General features: G+C 43.7%; 1 pseudogene; it reads right to left on the bottom strand.

Moving 5' to 3' along the window:
• Nucleotides 1-238: 238 nt before the first annotated feature.
• LOC147432816 (uncharacterized) lies at nt 239-8352 on the bottom strand (annotated as a pseudogene).
• Between the last annotated feature and the right edge of the window lie 319 nt (nt 8353-8671).

The raw sequence follows: 8671 nt of genomic DNA, 5'->3' as shown, positions 1-8671 counted from the left end.
TTCCTTGTATATTCTGGTCACCATCAAGTGTGATTTCAAGTGTTGATCAACTCCACTGACCTTGTAGTGTCTGCGGGCAGGCAAGGGCTTGTAGGTCAAGGCGTTTGGAGTTTGAATTGAGCTTGTGGGTAGGATTTTAATTGAGATCTTGAGTGGTGGTGGGTGTGGGTTGGAATTCAAGTAAATTTCTTGTGTGGTGTTGAATTGTCTGGGTGTGTGAGTGTGTGCACGACGTCTTTTACTCCATCAACGTGTAGTCACGAACCTGAACAAAACTGACAATGCTCACACTTAATGGAAAGAGCAAAGAAATAGGAGCACAATGAAAGTTTCAGAATTGAAAATTGATTACCCAATGGTTAGAAAAGTTGATTACAAATTGGAGCAGCTTAGTAGCTTGAGCGTACGTTTTTAGAGCTCCCTTCTTCTGTAAAGATAAGCCTTTTTTCACATTAAAGTTATTGATGATTATACCTAGGGCTTTCTAAATGGCAAGTGGCTAGTTCACATGGACTTTTACAGATGTCATGACAACATTACAACTCAGGGAATTGACCTGCTACTCTCGAATCAAAATTTACACAGAGTATCACTACACTAGCTCAAAAAACGAATAGAGTACAAATGTGGTGTCTGACCACGTGGGTGCGCGTTCGATCTGTCTCATAATAACATACCTATTTGTTCCCCTCATTATAGATTTTTCTGCTAGAAAGAGAGAGAAGGGGGGAAAGGGAGGGGCAAGGGTATTTCCTTCCATTTTCATGGGAGTCCATAAACTAATCCTAAAATTTTGATTTTTTTTGAAAATCTCTAAATCTTACTTTTTACTCTCCAAAAGCTCTCCTAACCAAATACATGGTAAAAGAACTATTTTCTTTGACCAAAATATGCATTTCTCAGTCGCGGACCCTCTATTCTACCTCTTCTGTCTTCTCTCCCCCCTTCTACCTCCAAGATTTTCATAGCTGCAATACATAAGGAAGATTTCCATAGCTGCACCACTTGTCTCCCTCTTTCATCGACACCATCCCTTTGAACTACTTCTTCTCCCCTTGCTCCTCATTGAACCACTTCTCCCCCTCCCTCCAAGCTTTCCATATTTGCACCACTTGTCTCCCACTTTCATCCACACCATCCATTTGAACTACTGCTTCTCCTCTTGTTCCCTATTGAACCACTTCTCCTCCTCACTTCATTCATGAAGCAACAAGCCTCTCTCTCTCTCTCTCTAACACCACAACTCTTCTTCTTCTGGTGCTACCATCTCAGCCCCCTCCACTTCCAAGAAGCCAAAGGATGAGATAGAGGCAGTTTGCTTGCGTAACACTTGGGATTCTGATGGGAAATGCTTGCCCCAACTATTCTCTAAAGGATCTTGGGTCTTCATGCAACCTGCAACTATCGGGCCTCATCGAGTTCAAAACCGTGGAAACCTTGACAAACATTGAAGGGTATACTTCTTGGTTTCAAGACCCATATAGTCAATGTCATAATGACCATTGTTCAACATGTGTACTCTTGGCGCTCCATGCACTTGAGGAATGGAGGCTCAAGAGATTTCCCAACAAATTGTAAGTCGTAAAACATTGTTGGTTGCGGATTCTAAATGCTTGTTATTTTGTTTTGACTTGATAGTTTTTGGTGTTGTCTCATAGATATATTCCCATGTGACTTTGTTGAGGAACAACCAATCAAGAGACTCACAGGAACCTTCAACGCTCTTCATGCCACCATTGGTGTTATGATGCTTCCCAACTCGCCAGCTTCAATTCTACAACAATGCAAAACTTTCTTTTACTCACTAACATATGTAGTGCCGGCCTCGAAGTATGGATATGGTGAGATCATTGATGTTGATAAACCTTTATTACTGAGTCTGGAATGACCACAACCCAATGCATGGTCACTCTTTTTAGTGAAGGAGAATATTGCTTCCAGATCAGTAGGGCTCAATTGGTGTCTCCCCTTGAATATTTTTGTACACTTGATCAAGACATTTCCATGCAATGTCACACCTACTATGTTTTGTAGCAATAATGTTATGTATAAAGCACTAAAACTAGTATCTAAAAATAATTGGGGAATGGTTGAGGGAGTGCACCAAGGAGATAAATACAAGTGTAAGGTGGGGGCTTCGGGTATAGGGATACAATATTTGAAAGTGCGCACTACTTTGTACCTACGTTTCCACTATGAGCGTTGGATGTGTAAGAGAAGAAAGTGGAAACCCTTACAATCCAATGTTGCTTATTTTGTGACATTTGACATGCCCGTTACTTTAGCAAATGGTGTTTCTGAGATTGTGCAAGTTAGTGAACACTAAACTCTCACTAACATACGAGAACACTTGATTATCTTGCGCTACTACGATATCAAAGATGCTTACTTTCATCTCAATCGAAAAAAGGCCAGATCATTTTTTATGTTGTCACATGTTCCAATTCTTAGTCTTATTCATAGAATTTTTGTTGTTTTAGATTGGTAGGCAGGTGGAGGCAACCATGAAAGTGCAAGAGGAATGGAGGGTTGGCAGTGCACTGTCTTTAAGTTGATCGGATAGATTAATGTAACTGGCTCTAATGCCACATTGTAAAGCATTCTGTTTAATGGAAATTCAAAACTTTTTTGTCGTTATACTATCACCTTCATTGATTAAGTTTTATTCATATTGTTTGCGTGTTTGTGTGTGCACCCATGTATGTTTGTATGTATATCAAAGAGATTTGGGATGCTATATGATGCACGGTTTTTAGGACCCCTTCTGAAGATTCAATAAAGACACAGTCAGTTGTTGGGGAGATGAGGATACTCTAGTCCAAGGGATCTCGAAAGAGAAGAAAAATCTACTTCACAAGCACCAAAGAGTAAAAAGTGCCATGGACAGAAGATACGTGGGAATGAGCTCTTATGCATGCCTACAACCTATATCTTACAGAATAGCCCATTTTAGGTGTGAATTTCTAGTGAAATTTACGCGAGGATGTTCGTGTGGACTCGCAACACAGCATACTCCGTTTTCACTTTTTTACCGACAGTAAATATTTTTTACCACAGTAAATATTTTTTCACCTACATGGTAAATACAAATCACTTTTTACCTACAGTAACTTTTTTTACCCATGGTAAATATTATTTACTGCACCATAAGTATTTGGTAGGTAACAATTCACTGTTACTAGAAGCAGTGATTGGGCATCAACAATGCAGTTACAAGAGGAGAAAAAGGGAAAATCTTATGGTAAAGGTGAGTCAACAGGGATAAAGACTTTTGGGTTGAAAAGAGACATGCTGATTTTTTCAAAGAACACATGTCAAAAGAAGCCATGGTTGAGGATTTTTTGAGAATTTGATATTCAGGAGGACCTAGCAGGTCCCCCCCTGACATGTGCAAAGCCTCTAGTTTCAACAGCCACCTTACCTGCTCTTAAATGCTGGTCAAGGCCTTATCCCCATGTGTCACAATCAGAAAAAATCAGTATTCACCCTCCCCTCTCACATCACTCTAGAGAATATCTTGATGGTGACATATCAGGTGACCTCAATCTGTTGACCACCCTAAGCAAAAAGTAACCCCAATCAGCATATTTAAGCATATTTATCCCTAATCCTAAACACTCTCAGAAACCTATATAAGGAGGGCTTCTCTCACTCAAAACGAGGAGCTATGGATGGAGCTCTACTCTCTCTCCCTCTCTCTCTCTCCCTCTAGTATGCTACATTACTAGCCCTAAAACCTAAATAAGGAGTCTTCTCTCATGCTCCATGGCCACCATCCTCGCCATCATTCTCTAAGGTATTGCTGTGTTGCTAGTAGGATCATACCTACTTGCTGGGTTGATTGTTTTTGACAATGGATTATGCCATCCTCGGCTTGCTTCTCTATATACTTGTTATGTATGATCAGATGCCGTTGTATTGTTAAGCTGATGTCTTGTATATATATATGCTACATAAGGTCCCTAAGCTCCGTTTCTATGTGTTTTTCCATATGTTTTGATACCATCATAATGCCAGAAGTCTCACTTGCCTATGTGCACTATGTGTGAGGACCCTAAACCTCTTAATTTAGGGTGGTTCCCCCTTTGTTTTGTTCTTTGCTTGTTTGCATGAGGCGTGGTTTGTGGAGTGTGCACGAGTACAGAGGCCACCCGATTGCACTGCTTTTTTTCCTGCTATCATTTTGGTGCCCCCACTAAGGAGGGCTACACAGACCTTCAGTACACAAGCAATGAAGATGTGCAATCTACAACATGGACGAATGGCATGAGGAGTTTGCAAATTGGAGAACAGAAGAGGAGGAGGCTTTAGAGGCCTTAAAAGCTTTCATCGAAACCTCCAACGCACACGAGCTTGAAATATTCTACATCAACATACACGAAGGTACTGTGACACACATTAAGGGAAGAGAAAGCATCACCAGACCTCTCTTTCCTGAGGAGCCGACTAAGAGGAGGAAGATCACCTCTACACCTAAGTGGCCCAAGGCCGTAGCGCGTGCTCAAGCGTAAGGTAACATTTGGCTTAATCTCATTAATAAGGGATTACATGACCACTACAGGCAAGAAAAATGATAGTGAGCAACCAACTTCAACCTCCAACTTGCAACCATGACTCTCACCCCTAAATCCTCCTGAAGCAAAGAGGCGAAGGCTTGCCTACAAGATTGCCGCCCATCTGCGAGTGCTCCTAGTGCACTTTGTGAATCCAGACACCACCAATCCCAAGCCAAGCTCCTGTCCGCGTGAAGATCACTTTGGATATTGTCCAAAGTGCTTTGGAGACCGGGTGAAAAGCCTCCCTGCCCTACCTTTGCTGCTAATTTTCAAGAAGTTATCTCAATCTAAGGAAACTATCTTAGTTGATGATGTGCTGCACATTAATGGTGTCACTTTCATTCATCATGCTGATTATGGTAATAGCATCCAATTGTTGCTTGCTAAAAGGCTCAGCATTGTACAAAGTGTTGCCATCACGCCTTACGTCTTCACATATGCATCAGGAAGAGTCGAAGTGATCCGAGGTGCTGACCTTCTATGGCTGATCAGGCTCATTGGTCCCAAGGTGGTGCAGCTAAGCTAGGCTCTTGTGTGTAAGTATGGATGCCAATAATGAGAATGATGATCCCCGCATGTTTCCTTTCCATTTTGTGCGTCATATCCGTCTGAATATTTGTATTGATAGAAAAATCTTTTATCAGCAAAGAATAGCCCTGTTGTTTGGAGCCGAGAGACTTGGGGAAATCTTGCGCTCTCCTCATCCTGTCATTCTACCCTTACTAGACTATTACCATTCCTTTGATGTGTCGATCTTCATCCTATTTTGAGCTAAGTTGTGCTAAAGCTCCAAATTGTAATTACCATACTCTATTTTAAAATAAATTAGAGCTGTTTACTCTCTCACTTATGGCCTTCCCTAATTTTTATGGTAAGCCTGGAGAGGTTGCTCTAGACTTTTTGGATAATTTGGAAATGGCCTTTCTGGTATCGGGAAGGGATGACGAAGCTACTAAGTTAAGGGCCTTTCCTTTGGTCTTGAGGGAAGGTGCAAAATTATGGTATCAAACTTTGGCACCTGAAGAAAGAAGAGACTGGGAGTCCTTAAAGATGGCCTTCATCGAAGAATTTCACCGCCATGAGCCTCCAGAGGAGATATGGAGACAACTCTTAGAGCTACGCCAAACATCACCCAATGACTATAGAAGCTATGAAGGAAAGTTTTCCAACCTGTGGAAGAAATGGTATCCATCACTAGGTGAAGGAGAAAGGGCACCAGAATGCCTAAAGAAGGACTGTTTCCTAGCAGGGCTTTACCCCATCCTTCGAGAAAAGGTTAAAGGTAAATTCCCAGATACCTTTAATAAAGCTATGACTTATGCAAGGGAGAAGGATAGGAAGTTAAAATTCCAATCTCAACTACAAGGGGGAATGGAGCCTCCACCGCTAGCTCAACCTACAACAAGGGTAGTAGCAGGGACACGAGCAACAGACCAAGAGTCCTCTCAACAAGAATTACTTCAACAAATCACCAATCAACTAGAGAGCCTGTCCATCAATCTGGTTCAAGGTGTAAGGGCTCCCCAGCCAGGAAATGAACGAAATAGACAAGAAGGACAAAGGCAAGCACGTGAGTACATTTGCTACAATTGTGGAGAGGTAGGTCACGGCATGTATTATTGCCCCCATCCACGACGCTATCAAGGAAATGGTAATCAAAGACGGCCTCCTTGCCAGCAAGTCACTCCTCCGCGAGCTAGGCCACTAAATGGAAAAAATGCACACGTGGCTCCACCAATCCAAATATTGAGACCCCCTCCTCCGCCACCACAAGCACCAGCAGAGATCCCTCCACTACCATCAGGAGGGGAGGACAGGGCTATCTCTGTCATATGTCTTGACAATGGTAAGGATAAAGGGAAAGAAAAAATGGAGGAAGCTGTTGCCATGCCAATAAAGAGAGTTAGGAGACAAAGAACTGATGGAATGGAAGATTCAGAGCCGGATAAAGGGAATGAGGGTTCCCCCCAAGTGATAGGAGACAAGAAAAGGAAGAGTAGTTCAAGGAGGCACACAGGAGTAGAAGAATTTCCACTTGGGGTAGGATCCATACCTTACGACCTGGTAGCAGATGTGAGTAACCAAGGACCAAAGATTTCATGGCAACAACTCCTCCACCTTTCTCCAAAGATGCGTAGAACCTGGTCTAAGATGGTCAGCACCAGGAGGGCTAAGGCAAAGTCAGTTGGGTCTATTAGTGCAAGAGGCATGAAGGATATTGTGCCAGTCATTGATGCAGAGATTAAGAGTCAGCGAGTTTCCAATGTGTACGTAGATGGTGGAGCCGAGATTTGTGTTATGACAGAGAAAGTAATGCACAGGTTGGGTTTGGAAGTAAACGAGCAAACTTCCTTACAAGCTAAGATGGCAAATAATGTAAGGGTGGATTGTGTGGGAAAGGTTAATGGAGTGAAGGTTTCAACTTTTGGTGTGGAAATCTCAATCGATGCCTATGTGATCCCAACTAAGGGGGAGGGCTATCCGCTAATCCTTGGAAGACCTTGGCTTATGGCTATGAAAGCTAGGCAAGATTGGGAGACAGGTTCCCTTGAGTTGCGACCAAATCATAAGGTAGGTGGCAAGCAACAAAAAATTGTGTATGACATGAAGCAGGGTAGACAACAATAATGTTGCGTCTTAGGTTGGCCAGGGTGGCTGCACCAAAGCCGTTCTTCGGGACTAGTTGCGAGTAGCTGAGGAGCTCAGCATATGACGAGGCAAAGAGGTGTTGCACGGGGCATTTACGGTCAAAATAGGGGCCATTCTCGGGGCTAAATAGGCGGAACAATAGGTAACACATGCTGGTAATAGCCTTGCTCTCCTCATTGAGAAGATTAACGAGCTCTTTGTATCGAGAGGGGGTGGCAGCCAACCTCGATAACCCACAGCCCAACTGGCCCGATAGAGTGTAAGGCAAGCCGGCCAAGGTAGTACTCGGTAATAAGGGTGGCAGCCCGTAACCCGTCTGTGGGGGGGCTTTCTCTGCCTGCAGATAGAGCCCCCCCACCTGTTCCTTTAGACCTTCCCTTACCTTAATGCTAGATACAGCCCACTGAACCATCTGGTCCTCCGTCCATACCTCCTTTCTTCCATAGGCCTCTTTAAGCTCTGGATACTGCCCCAAGAATTCTAGGGTCTTCTCAACTTCCGGGGGGGTTAGATTTGGCAGAGGCTCTCCTTCCCTGGCTTCCACGGCCTGTCCTTCCTCCAGGACTGGTCCTAGGTTAGGGGGTAGGATACCTTCCACTTTGGTCTCCTCTTCCTCTCCGTCCACGTGTTCCCCGCTGGATAAAGTATCAGCACTATCGACATTGCCCACGCTTTCAACGTGGTCCACTGTCTCGCAACCTCCCCGCTCCCATCCTTCCTTGTCCTCCTTAAATCCCGGCCAAGGATCAGTCTTCATCAGGTACCGCATTGAACCTATTATTTTGTTCTTCCTTATGGGTTCCCCATGACCCATCCTTAGCCCTTGCACTACTCTCCCTATAGATCTCCTCCTAATAATAACATCGCGTTACCCTTGCGACCTTATGACGTTGTCTAGCGCATCCCCAAATTGGTTAAATGGGATAGGATCTATCCCATTTGCATCCACGTAGAGGATATAATCCTTGTAGAGAGACCCTTGAATAGGCACCTTCTTTGCTCCTAGTGGTATTTCGGCCCCTGGGTCATATCTAACCTTTTTCGTCACCCACTCGATAAGCCCTGAGCAGTCCGCCCCGCCTCCTGTTAACTCGTTAAGGGCTTCCACACTATGACCTATCTGGGTCTTGTCGGGCGGCATTCCCAAGGCCCAGTTATGCCACTATCCAATTCCATAAGCCACTGTCTCGCTCGGTATTGACCCATGTCTCAGTAGAGACCCATTTAATGAACCAACCGCGACTTTTAAAGAGCATGAGAATTACCACAAAGTTTTTCTTTATAAGTCACGCTTGATTCATTAAATGGCTCACTACCATTAAGACATGGGTCAATACCAAGCGATTCGGTGGCTTATGAAATTCGATAGCTACCCCACTCGCTCGGTATTGACTCATAGGTTTGTTGCAGTGACAGCCCGCTGAAATACCTTAAGTCTAATCTCTGCTATTGATTCATATTAGGCA

The sequence above is a fragment of the Adiantum capillus-veneris genome, chromosome 20 (genome assembly GCF_014529385.1).
Source record: "Adiantum capillus-veneris isolate H3 chromosome 20, ASM1452938v2, whole genome shotgun sequence".
Taxonomy (NCBI): Eukaryota; Viridiplantae; Streptophyta; class Polypodiopsida; order Polypodiales; family Pteridaceae; genus Adiantum; species Adiantum capillus-veneris.
Note: the sequence above shows the minus strand (reverse complement) of the source record. Positions and strands in the feature narration are given on the sequence as shown.